This window comes from Melospiza georgiana, chromosome 1 (genome assembly GCF_028018845.1).
Source record: "Melospiza georgiana isolate bMelGeo1 chromosome 1, bMelGeo1.pri, whole genome shotgun sequence".
NCBI lineage: Eukaryota > Metazoa > Chordata > Aves > Passeriformes > Passerellidae > Melospiza > Melospiza georgiana.
In genome coordinates, this window is record NC_080430.1 from 111,254,573 (window position 1) to 111,268,151 (window position 13,579).

A 13,579-nucleotide genomic window follows, 5' to 3' on the forward strand; every position below is an offset into this window, starting at 1 on the left:
ACGAGTAATTATGCAATTACACATAATTACTTCACAGAGATGAGTTATAATGTGAGCATTCTTATTAAGCCTGAAAGTCAGAAGGAAAACAGTGTGTACAAGCATTGTTCTCATAAGAGCCAGCCATAAGTTGTCTCCACATTTGCTGTCAACAACATGGCACTTAGGTCAGGAGTTGCATCTGAGTTGCATTGAAGAACTTACCCTTTGGCAAGGAAGTAGATCCATAATGATTCTTGTTTCATGAATGAATTGCAGCCCAGAGACAAGAAAACAAGTATTTGTTTCATGATCCCATGTCCTGAAAAGCTGAGTGGAATTTTTAAAGAGTTATGGTAGTAATTTCAGTCTCTTAGAGTAGGCATTCAGCTCTGGAGAACCAAGAACTGCACTTCTTGGATAAGAGGATATGAGCAAGGATCTTTTCCCCATTCATTTTTTCCTACTGTGATATGAAAGTTGAAAAAGAAAATGGATTTATTTATCTGGCACATTTCCTAGAAGATGGTCATTCTTGAACTAGACAGAGTCAAAATGAAAAGAACAAAAAGAACTTCCATTTTGGTGCCTCTTGCTGAAAGAATGGAAAACGTAAAGAATTTACACCACCTTCTGTCAATGGAAATTCAATTAAAACTATTAGTCAAATACTGCTGGATTCAAGTATTTCTCATGTGTACAAGTGTTTTGGAACTGGCATAATTGTTCTACTCATCCCAGAAACCACTGTGGACTAATGAGAAACAGTGAAAATCTCAGCATGTTAAGAAAATGCATTGCATAAACTCTGCCATTGAACAGCTGATTGAGAGCCCTAAAAATATTTCGTGTTTTTGTCATTTTAATAAGGAGCTTAGGGCTATTCTTCCTAAATAAATCCATTTCCATTCAGGAAAACCAAACCTCTCCCTTCATGGGAGACACGGAAGGTGGTTTGCAACTAAGTCAGTTCTTTGAAACATGAGTTTATCACAGGAGCTTATTTTATTGGGTAACAGACAAAAGTTTGCTTAAAACAAACCAAAGGAAATCATTTTTTCCTACAGGGTTCCCTACTACAACATGTTGCTTCTGCTGATGCACTGTCCCAGAGGGACTGGACAAATTCATGGAAGAAGAGTCCATCAAGAGCTGTGAGTTTGATAGAAATCTATTATATAATCCTCTGTTTTAAGAAGTGCCTTAGAGACAGAGAAATGGAAACAGACTGGAAAAGCAGAAGTGTGGATAGATAGATAGATAGATAGATAGATAGATAGATAGATAGATAGATAGATAGATAGATAGATGGATGATACAGAGATACAGAGATATAGAGATATGCCTTGTCATGTTTTTTCTTTCAAAGTATCTTCTCCTGGAAACTGTCAATACCATAGTACTTGGGTCAGGAGTTGCATCTGAGTTGCACTGAAGAACTCTCACCACTTTGGCAAGGGAGTAGAGCAACTCCCTGCAGTCCCAGTGCTTTTTGACTCTATTAAGTTCTCTAGTTTTTTTCTTTCTCTCTAGTTAATTCTAGATCCCAGTACAGTCTGAAAAGGGGAGGGGGAGAGAGCGGATGCACCATCAGACAAGACTTGAGATGATGGCTGAAGTGTAAAATTCTGTGGCATAACAGGAGGGTCAGGAACATTTTTCCTCACAAATTTGTTTTCCTGAGGATTACAGCAGTATTTTGCATTCTGTAACAACTGACAAGAAGTTACTATTACAAAACAATCTCTAAATTAAATCCTGCTGTACTGGAAAATGTGTTTTTACATAGAAATCAATTTGCCAGAAGGAGAAAGAAGAAGAGTCATGTAGGATATGCCCCCTTTCCACTGAACTCTAGAGACTGGAAGGCACTTCTGAGGTCCTAGGGCCCAATCTTCTTTCAAACAAGACCAATTTCTAAGTTGTGAGCAGGCTGTGAGCTCACACCTCATCCTGTCCAGCATTTAATGTTTCCAAGGGCAGAGATTCCAGGGATCTTCTGCTCAACCTCTTTCAGTGCTGAGCCTCTTTCAGAGTGAGTAATTTTCTTCCTTAAGTCCACCAGGAATTACTCTTGTTCCTTGCTGCAATGTGTGCTCATTGATCTTTGTCCTTTCAGTGTACACTTTCGAGAGGAGCTTGTCTTCCCTATAATCCCTCCCTTGATCAGTGATGGCTGCCCTCCTTAACCTTCTTTTTTCTAGGATGAACAGCCCAGTGGCGATAGCACAGCACAGCCCAACTTGAGATCATAAACCTTGCCAGGAGTTAGCAGCTCAGGCTCAGCACCAGGGTGCCACAAGCAGTGGCATTGCAGCTTAGGGCTGCCCGTGGTGCAGTCTGCAGGCGCAGCAGGTTCCCGGCAGCCTGCAGCCTCTCAGGTCTCAGGCAAAGCTGAAAGGATGCCACTGAGTTTCTCCCGAGTATTTAATCTGCTGGCAGTCACCAGAACAGAGCACAGTAATAACCAGCTTTATCTGCTGAGCAGCATTAGCAGGGAGTTAGAGTCTAAGCTGCTGGAACTGAGCCCAGACACTCAACTCCAGTAACACAGCTTCAGTTTAAAAGGATCTGCCATGAATCTTCGTGACACCGGAGAGAACAAAGAATCCATTATCATTACAGATCTGTATTCCTGCAGCAGCTGGATCCCCCCATCTCAGGTGAAGACCTAGCAAGCACAGAACAAAAGGTTCATCCCTTGTCAAACACTTTGCAAATACTGTATATTCTAAAAGACATTGCTGTAACTGAGAACAAAAAATAAGAATTGAAATTCCTTGAAGAGGAAGGTCAACACATACTGAAACAGATGTGCCAAGAGCACCTTGACAACATTGCAAATCAAGTTATGATTACCAAACAGATTAGTTAGGTACTGCTATTGCTAATAAAAGAGGTTATCACTGCTGCAGGACAAAGCTGAAAGCATCCTTCCCGACTTGTAATCGTTTCTACCACAGCCTAGACAGAATATGTCATTCATCACCTTTTATTTAATGACAGACTAATTATATTCCATCTAATCTTAAAACTTCAGTAGCAACAAATTGCATCTCTTCATTTTTCTGTCACATCTTTAATCATATCTCTATGGATGATTTTCTTGGTATTAGAGGTGCTAGATATGATTCCAATCACACATTGTATGTCCAATTACTTTGCTCAGTGGAAATACTTCCCTACTGAGCTCTGGTATTCTTGATAGAGTTTTGGGAACTTGAGACTTGCTAGTTTTCTAAAATGTTTGTAGTATTCAAGTTGGAATTAAATTCTGAGGAATGGAGATAGAAACATGTATTAGGCTGTTGGCTTTTGTCGGTAATATTTTCCATGAAACTGTCGAAGAGCACGCACTGGTGTGGAAAAACACTCACTATTTTTTCTGATCTGAATTTCATGTAGTAAAACAAAGTAAGGCAGCACAGTTTCTTCCCCTGCCCTCTTTCTGAATCAGTCACTATGTATATGTTTGATGAATGTGCCGGGCAGTTTGCTGCCTAAGAGAGCAGAGCACCTCTCAGAGAAAAATCTTACAGCATTTTGTACTGGTCAAGTGTAGGCCAGGAGGAGTTCTGTGCAACTACAGCAGCAGCACTGGGGCACTCTGACAGGACCAACCTGACCTGCCTGAAGTGTGCTTGTGCACATATTAACACTTTTGGTTGGCAGCAAGGCACTGTTAGGTCATTCTGTCAGCTTTAGCTGAAACAAAGACTGCAGTTTTGTCTCTGCAAGTTTAAAGAGAGCATCTCAGCCCATCGTCTCTGCCAGCTTCCACTTGATTGATGGTGGGATAGACTCTGTGTTTCAGGTTGAGTGACAGCGTAGGAAGTCATTACATGCATGGGTGCTTGCCCTAGGAGTTTGGTTGGGGGCTTAGTCACAGTGTGTTAATTCTGGCAGGCATGATTATTAACACCAACACATCTTAAGAATTGGCTTCCTAGTATAATACAGTGACAAAGCCATGAAGCAGCTGTGTCACACATAGTGTGACCATATAATAGTCTCAAATACTAAAATACTTCATCCCCTCTTTAACTGCAGATCATCAAAAATCAGCATCACATGAAAGGCACTTCACATGAAAGTGTGGACCAAACAACCCTTCCATCCCGTGAACCTTCCCCTTTCCCTTCTCCTCCTTGGTGATCTGATTTGCTGTGCAAATTAATTTCTCTTTAAAAATGCTGGAATTAAAATCTGACTTGATAATTTCAAATGTAAATGTATAGAGCCAATAGTAAATACAAGTCCAAAAGCATTTCCATCATGCTTTCACGTATTTGAACACTCATAAGCATTTTATTGCTCAGAAATATATCTATGCATACATGCAAAAAATCTTATCTTTCCCAGCTCTATATTATTTTCCTATTTATTGTATTGTTACTACACTATTGCATCTGGGCTGGGCTCAGGGTTTCACTGCTCCAGATTTCTTTGACAAAATATCACTTTGTAAAGTTGGCATGCAGGTTTCCATCCTTCTTCCATCCTCAGCAGAACAGTGCATGCAATATTCAGCTGGAGTTCACTTCTGACTGCTCACACCTCAAGCTTCAGGCAGATGAGCTACACCTGCAGAGATGCAATTTTCTCAGGTTCACAGCCCCAAAATAGTAGCCATTCTTAAATGGTGTTCTCCTCTTCCTGACAATGTTGTCTGCAAAAGCAGCATCATTTGCATGTATAAGTAGAAGGAAAGAAACACTTGGGACATTAATACAACTACAATTTCCTAAATATTCCCCAGGCAAAGTAGACAGATTGGGTCAAACTTTTAATAATTACTAAGAGATACAGCCATATATTTAAGACAAAAGGATATATATATTTCTTCTGCAGAGACAGAGTGTTCACCATAGCCACTGACTTCTTTCCTCCTGGAAAAGTGCACCTTCTCCACACTTTTACCAGAATTTCCTCCAGATAGGAAGAGCAGCATCTCAGAGCAGCACAGTGAGACCTGACAGCACTCATTGCATCAGAACCTAAAGGATCTGCTACTAGTACTACAAGGAAAGTGCCTTATTGCCCCACTTTTCTGATGCACTGACTATCCAGAAGACTACTGAGACGCTGGATTCCTGTTTGGTGAAAGGACATCCCCATTACATGCCTCTCCTTGCTCATTTCCTGCAGCCTAGAGAAGCCCCCAAGACCCTCAGAGAGATTGGTGTTGTATTAGTTGTTGTCCCTGCCTCCAGAAGCAAACCTCAGACTTAAATCTTTATTAATTTTTAATCTGTTTAATGTGTTACTGTGTTTATAGGCTACAGGACACTGGGGAATTCAGTCCTAAGTACAGCAGTTTGCAAATATGGACAGTTTATTTTATATTACTGTGAAATCATATTCCAGAGCCTCTCTGAAGCCTTGTACCTGATTAGAGACTGAAGTCTCCCAAGCAATTCCCCAGTGGGGTCTGTCCTAAAAATGATGTTGAATATTTTTAAGCAATTTCAAGTTTTAAAAGGAATTTTAAGAAGACCTTTTTTGTCTTCAGTGTAAGTGAGACAACACTGACAAGTGATGAAGGCAGAGCAGTGTTTTGCTGTAACTCTGAGAACTCAGTGCCCCTCTATATGATACACAGCATGATAAATGCTATGGCAGTAAAATCAGAGTATGCCCCTTGCTCCCAGCACATGTACTCCATCACAACACTTGCCTGTGAATGAATAACTTCCTGCAGGTTTGTCCTTGTGTCCAGGTACATTTTCAGGTTATTAATGAATTACCTTTGATATCTTCTTGGGCTTGAGATTGCAGTCCAACTATTATGCTACCAATATCCACTGAAGAATGTTTAAATTGAGGCAATTTTTGTAGACTTTGTATCAAAATATTGAGAAGTGAAAAAGCTGTACAAGTACAGCTGATAGAAGTAATTTGACCTGATTTACAAATAGACACTTGTTGACATTAAGGAAAGGGGTCTGTTATTTCAAATCAGGAATATATTTATTCTGGGGCAACAAATAGCAGCTCATCAAAGAATCATAGGAAGGACAGGAAATTGCTACCTTTAATAAGAAAAGGGAAAAAAGTTTGAGAGGAAATTGTGAAGACTGAAATCATTGGGTGCCTCTGATTCTGCAGAATTTAGTCCCATAACAGAATAATCACAAATTAAAACTGGAAAGTGCCATTCATTAAAGCAAAAGTGAGTTTGTGCAAGCTTGACAAATACTCCACATGTATACTCAAGGTTTTATTTTGTAGCTGAGCTAACATGCAGAGTCTGTTATGCAGAATAGATCTTGAGGGGTGGTTTAGTAGGGTGTTTTTTTTTTTATCTCTTAGGGAATCTGATGGAAAAAAAAGACAAAGGACAAAATAGGAGGAAAATAAGCTTTTACACAAAACACCACCTTCCTTTTTAATCTATTAGCTAAACCAGAAAAAATGAAGTGTGGAAAATTTTACTGTGCCAAACTGGCCTTGCTCTGACCCTTCAGCCTCATAAAAAATCTGAAGTGAAAGGGGGGAGAAGGTGGGAAGAGAGTTGGTTACAGTTTTCTTGTCTTTTTCAGCTTGCCACAAATAAATTAAAATCCTTTCTAGCCAAGCTTCCAGCTCACTTGCAAACACCCTGATTAGCAGGGTAAGATTCAGGCAAAGAGCTGCTTTTTTTCCTCAAATGTGTTTCTGCTAAGTCACTCAACCTCACTGTAGGAGAGTTCCAGGACAGCTTAGTAAAATATCTTTTCTCCTAAAATAAATAGCCTTAAATCAACCTGGACAACTCCTTTCCTCTTCAGCACTCATGATGTTCTAACTTTGTTAGTCCATGGGCAGCACATTTAAAAGAAAGTCTGCCTTGCCCCATAGAATTTATGCTCTCCTATTTCCTTACACCAGGCACTGTAGACCATGCTGTTCTTCTCACATTAAAAGTCCTGGTATGGAAGCAGGACCCAGCCACCCATCTTTTAAACCTTCTCTCAAATTTATATGGGACATGGTAAAAGAAAAGAATGCAGCCATATTTAGTTTGATAACTCTCTTGCCTGTGAAGAGCTTTCTTTTACACCTGAGTTTTAGAATTTTAGAAGTATCTGTGTACTGTGTCTGCTTAGTCTGCAGTAGTCTGACTCCTAGAATTCCTCACTCCTGGAAAAGTGCAATGGATCTTTAAGATGAACTAAATATTCACTTCAGCTTCTGTGCATCAGAAGTCTCAGACAAAGGCACAGTGCAACAAATGAAATGGGAATGAAAAGATTTTCTGTGTCCTTTGGCAGTTGCCACTGTTTTGAGGAATTCCAATTAGATACACTATACTTCTTAAATCAAAGTTCCTTATGGAATACTATCAATTTTTATTAACTTCAAAGTTAACAGTCAGGCAGGTTACCAGCAAAAAAGTGTTTTCCAGACATCATACTTCACCTTCTTTCCTGCCAATATACTTGGCAGAGTAATGAACTGCAGAAGCTGGAACTTTTCTGATCTTTTATTTCCAGGTAAACCAACCAATGAACTGCCTTGGACCTAAAGCCATCCCAATTTTCTAGTCCCCAGCTCCAGGAAATATGAGCAATTTTATTTCACTGAGAATTATAGTTATTGGGAATGCATTCTGGGAAACTGACATGAAGGGTGATGAACATCCCACTTGCACCACGTCTCATTTTCATCCCCAGGATGAATTTCTGTTCTTGAATAAGCCATCTGCAGGCCTGTGCATTGGGTTTGTATGGCCAGGTTTTGGAAGTGAGGGAGTAGATGCTGTGAGACACAGCTAGAAGCTTTTCCCTTTCCAACACTGCCAGCACCAATTGGCTCCAAAACCAACCCGCTGCTGGAAAAGACTGAGCCGATCAGCAGGGGAGGTAGCAGGTAGATGGTGTCTCCTAGGCAGGAGAGTTAGGAAGAGGAGGAAAAGAAACTGTGCAATTTCAGCTGGAGAAAAGAGTGAGAATATGTGAGAACAACAACTCTGCAGACACCAAGGCCAGTGCAGAAGAAGGAACAGGAGATGCTCCATGCACCAGAGAGATTCACTCCCCTGCAGCCTGTGGTGCAGACCATGGTGAGGCAGCTGTGTCCCTGCAGCCCATGGAGGATCACAAGGATGCAGAGATCCACCTACAGCCAATGGAGGATGACAGGGATGATGAAGAGATCCACCTGCAGTCCATGGAGGATCACAGGGATGCAGAGATCCACCTGCAGGCCATGTAAGAGACCCATGCCAGAGCAGATGGATGCCCCGAGGAGACTGTGATCCCATGGGAAACCCATGCTGGAGCAGGCTCTTGGCAGGACCTGTGGACGCATGGAAAGAAGAGCCCGGGCTAGAGCAGGATTGCTGGCATGACTTGTGGCCCCATGAGGAACCCACTCATGGAGCAGTCTGTTCCTGAAATAGTGCACCCTGTGAAAGGGATGCACACTGCAGCAGCTCCTGGAGGACTGCAGTGGGAAGGACTCACACAGTAGAAGTTCACAGAGAACTGAGCCCTGTGGGAGGAATCCCAAGCTGGAGCAGAACAGCATCAAGAGTCCTCCCCCTGAGGAGGGAGGGGTGGCAGAGACAACATGTGATTAACAGACTGGAGCCCCCATTCCCTGTTGCCCCTGTACCACTGGAGGAGAGGTAAAATATCAAGAGTGAAGTTACGCCTGGGAAGGGAGGAGGGATGATGGGAAGGTGTTTTAAGATTTGGTTTTATTTCTCATTATCGTACTCTGATTTGATTGATAATAAATTGAGTCAGTTTCCCCAAGATAAGTCTGTGTCCTGTGTCAGTAACTGCGGAGTTATCTCTCCCTGTCCTTATCTCCTCCCATGAGCCTTTCATTATATTTTATCTCCCCTGTCCAGCTGAGGAGGGGAGTGATAGAATGGCTTCGGTGGGCACCTGGCATCCAACTGGGGCTAACTCGCCACATCCTCTTACATTTTAATGTTAAGGATCAAGCTATGAGGTGTTTCCAACTACCCAACAGAATGCTAATGAGGTAGAAAGGCAGTTTTCATGATGTCAGAAATATATTTCAAAGCAATTGGATTAAAAAAAGAACACAACAGAAAACCCATAAGAAAAAGATCTTCATTTGATGAGCAGTCCATTAAAACTCTGCTATAAGGGATCATTAAGCATAAGGAAAAAGCATAATTAGCCAAAAGCAATTAGATCAAAACTCAGTTCAGACTGATTGTTATGCAAATGTCCTGGAATGGAAATTATATTCATGGCCACTGACCCTTGGATGCATTAAGTTCTAGAGGATATGAAAGAGTCTGTGTTTCTTTCTTGGGCAGGTAGGGGGGGAAGTACAAGTTTTACCATAGAAATTAATCAGTGGCCTTTGGATTCAACTGTGGAATTTCAAAACTGTAATGCACATATTTCATAAAGATAATAAGACAATTTAACTGGAAAAGAACATCTTCTGCTGACAGCATGATATGAATTTACTTTTTTTTCAGAGTTCAGTGTAATCACAAACTCAGGGTCAATAGCTTTCCCAACACCTTGTTGCCTGTAATGCTTAAATAACCAGAATATACTCAAAATCTGACAGGTCTTTCCATATTTTACATACCTTCCCAGATTGACTAAAAATTCACCATTTCTCCTTGAAAGCTGTATTCTTTCATACAGTGATTGCAAGTTTTGGTGGTCACATTTTTTTATATGTGTTGCCTGCTTTTAAGAATGCCTCTTCTGAGAATACCCTGGGAGATACTGCCAAAAATTCTACTAACTTAGGTCACAGTTCATCAGTCACATTTTTCTAATTCACCAGGCCAGACAGCTTGTCAGGAATTTAGACTATTATGCTCTGTTCTTAATAAATCCATTTTATAATCTTGCAAATCAAAATTAATAACTTGAGCAAAATCCTTGTAGCTATAAAAGTTCAGGGAAAAAATAAAAAGAAAATAGAACATTATGGACCATCTGCCTTTTAAAAATGCATAATGTTGATTCTTTTCCAGTCTTCCAAGACCTTCCCTGTCCTCCATTAAATCTCCATAAGTGGAGATAAGTGCTGGTGTTTTACAGACTACATTGGCTGTTTCTTTAAATTCCCTTATAAAGTGTTTTTTTAATATTGCTTTGCCAAGGAATTGTAGCAAATCTCCATTAGCTAAACATGCTTGAATCTGCTTTTTAGCCTCTTGTGAACTTCTCTCCCTTCTGTAACTACTTAATTAAAATTATCCTATTGTCTTAAATTCTTGTGAAGATTGAACCAAATAATTGAATCCTTTAACAATCTTTGCTTCACCTCTTACCTGTTCTTTTCTTTTTCATAAGTCCCAGGGCATCCTGCAGTGGCAGAGGGAGCCCAGCAGCTTTCCCAAAGACTGATGTGTGCAAAAAATGGCTTTTCAGAGCAGCTGGGTTTCAGCTGTCCCACTCAGAATCAGAGCACACCTGATGCAAATACACTTCCACACTGCAGAAATAACTGGAGAATATTCAGCCCTGCACCATGCAGGCCATACTGTGTATGGAATTATCACAGCTCCTCTCTGGCATCAGGCTCATGGGTTGTGCTTACTGAACACAGAAGAAAATACCTCCAGAGTTCATTTATACAAGATTTCTTTGTAAAACTGCAAAAAATATCACAGGAAAAACCTTCTAACTTCTGAAAAACCTTAAAAATTTAAAAATTTCGTTTTCTTCTTTTGGCAACAATATGCACACAGCTTTTTATGAAATTGTCCTTTCAAAAAATTCCTAAGGATTGGATTATCGATTTCTTTTTGCCCTTTCCACACTGCTGGTCTTTCTTCTCTCCTCCTTTAGGAGAACAAGGAAAGGGAAATGGTCAAGCAACAAAGAGAAGGGTTGAATCTAGCTTTTGCAGCAGATCATGAGGGCAGAGGGGTTTTGTCCTCAGCTAGGGCAAAGAGTGCTGCCCTTGCCAAGACAAAATTCCCGTTGATCTCCTTGCAGATCTCATGCATTCCTTCTTTTTACATATCAGCCCACCAAACAAAATGGAGGTTTTAAATCCTCTATGCATGCTGAAAAAAATACATTGTCCTCACATTTCTAACAAACCCTGAATAGTGAGTTGTATTTCCAAAAGGATTCCCTGAGAGAAAGCATGTTTTTCTTTCTTTTAAGACTAGGTAAATTGTGAGTGCACAACTAACATGGTTTTCCTTTTTTCAGTCTTGTTGAAGTTTTTAGTGTGGTGCAGTTTAGCTGCTCTCAGCTGCTCCACATTTTGCATCACCTTTCAAACAGCTGTCACCACCCTCATACATAGTAGCCTACAAAACTTTTTAAAATGAGGTGGCAATTTTGTTCACTATGGAAAGACTTAGAAGATACACAATGTTACAACAAAAGGAAACTGCAGTTTCATAACATAAGCCATAATGAATCTATCCTGTGTCAGGCAGTACAGTCTGCACAGTAAGAGTGTCTTGGCATTATTTCAGTCTGGTTTTAACTTTTTCAGCTGAATCCAATGAATACTGACACCAGGAAGCTGGCACCAATTGGTGCATTTGGACCAATCTGCCACTGCAAACGTGCACTGCGACAGCATGATAGAGAGAATCATGGAATCAGGTTAGAAAAGAACTTTAAGATCTCTGAGCCCAACCATTAACTCAGCACTGCCAAGTCCACCACCATGTCCCCAGATGCTGCACCTGCACATCTTTTAAATGCCTCCAGGGATGGTGACTCTGCTACTTCTTTGGGTAGCCTGTTCCAGTGCTTGATCACACTTTCAGTGAAAAAAAAAATTCCCATTATCCAATATAATCTTCTCTTGTGCAACTGAGGCCATTTTGTCTCATCCTGTAGCTTGTTATCTGAGAGAATAGATCAACCCCCACTTCACTACTGCCTCCTTTCAAGTATTTGTAGAGAGCAATAATGTTTCCCCTAAGTCTTCTTTTCTCCAGGCTAGACAGCCCCAGCTCCCTCAGCTGCTCCTCATAAGATTTGTGCTCCAGACCCTTCACCAGCTTTGCTGACCTTCTCTGGACATGGTCTAAACAAGGAGCTGATAACTGAGACAAGCAAAACAAAATCAGCTCCCTTTCAGCTGAACTGGGCAGGGACAAGAGTGAAAAATAGGAAGTGCCTAACAGCGTACCTTCTGAGAAATCACTCTGCCTTAAGATTTGCTTAATAAGTTGGTTTCATTGGGCTGGTCCAATTGGGTTTAGCTGGGAGTGCTGTTTATTTCATCTGCTGAGCAGGCAGCACTTGGGTCCTTCAGCTCTCTGGCCCTGCCTCTCTACTGGAATTGCAGCCAGGGCACACTGGAGGAACCTCATCCCCAGGTCCCAACAGACTGTTTAGGGCTGGCCAGACACAGAAAGATATTTAAAAGACAAATGTGATTATTTGCAATGGGGGAACCGTGGGTTGGACAGAGAATGAAAAGTAAAGAATTTTCAAGCTGTGGCCTTAGACAGTATTTTAAAACAGTGTAACCATTTCTGTTGCACACCTCTGTACATCAGAGAATACACTGACTGTGACCACAGTCCATGGAGAAGCTGTCTGTGTTCATGCATGTAGAACTGGAAAAATTGCCTCTAGAAAAAAATATCATTTTCCTGGAGCAGCAGGTAATCAGCATTCAGCAGCAGCCTTGTATCAGCATGAAGCTTGATAGGAAGCAGAGAAATAAGATAATTGAAAAGGAAAATGTTTCAGCACTCAGGACGACTTCTGCCACTCTCTCTGAGTTAAATCCCAACAACTGACTGGCAGACAGTGTCTGCCAGTATCTCTCTGTCAATGGAACAGGTTGGCCCCGACCCTCTTCAGAAATTGAGACACATTAAACAAAAGACAACAAGACTCATCCTCATTCCATCTCACAGCTATTAATTTTACGATGTGACTCCTCCAAATAACAGACCCGTAGCCAGTGCTGTGCCCAGATTCCAAGTGAAGGGAGACCAATTTCCACCACCTTGACTCCTCTAATTACACTGACAAGCCTCCTGAAATCTGTGCTGTGGTTCTTCATCTGAAACAAAAATGCAGATGATTCTCAATAGCGTCTGTTGAGCTGAGAGGAACGAGAGGATTAATTAGTTGCAGTTCATAAAACAATGAGATGAAAATCCATAAGTAACTGCAAAGTGTAATTGGCAATAATGATGCAATCACCTCAGTGCAAGGAGGACGGGAATGGGCCCAGATATTTTACACCTGTAACAAAATCCATCACTTGCTCTGGGACTGTGGACAGGGAGAAGTCCAGATCACCAGCTGGCTCTTCTACTTTGCTGCAGGGGCAGCTGCCTGCTTCTCCTCGAGGCTGCCGTGGGGGCAGAGCAACTGCTCAGCAGAGGGGCATCTCCTCTACACCTCCAGGTTTTTTCCTCAAATGTCTGTGGCCAGTATTCAAGAGTGGAATTTAAACCAGACTGTGTCCCTTTAGAATCCCATTAATAAGAAATGCACGTTAGAATCAATTGTTGCTTTCACAGAAGGCTTATTTCACCAGCTTTGCTGACCTCCTCTGGACATGATCTGAGTAGGGAGCTGACTTGCAATTCCTCTTTGGGATTGACATAGACTTTAATTCTTCTCATGAAAAGACACTTGGCCCACCTATTTTCAAGGAGCTCTCAGTCAACTTC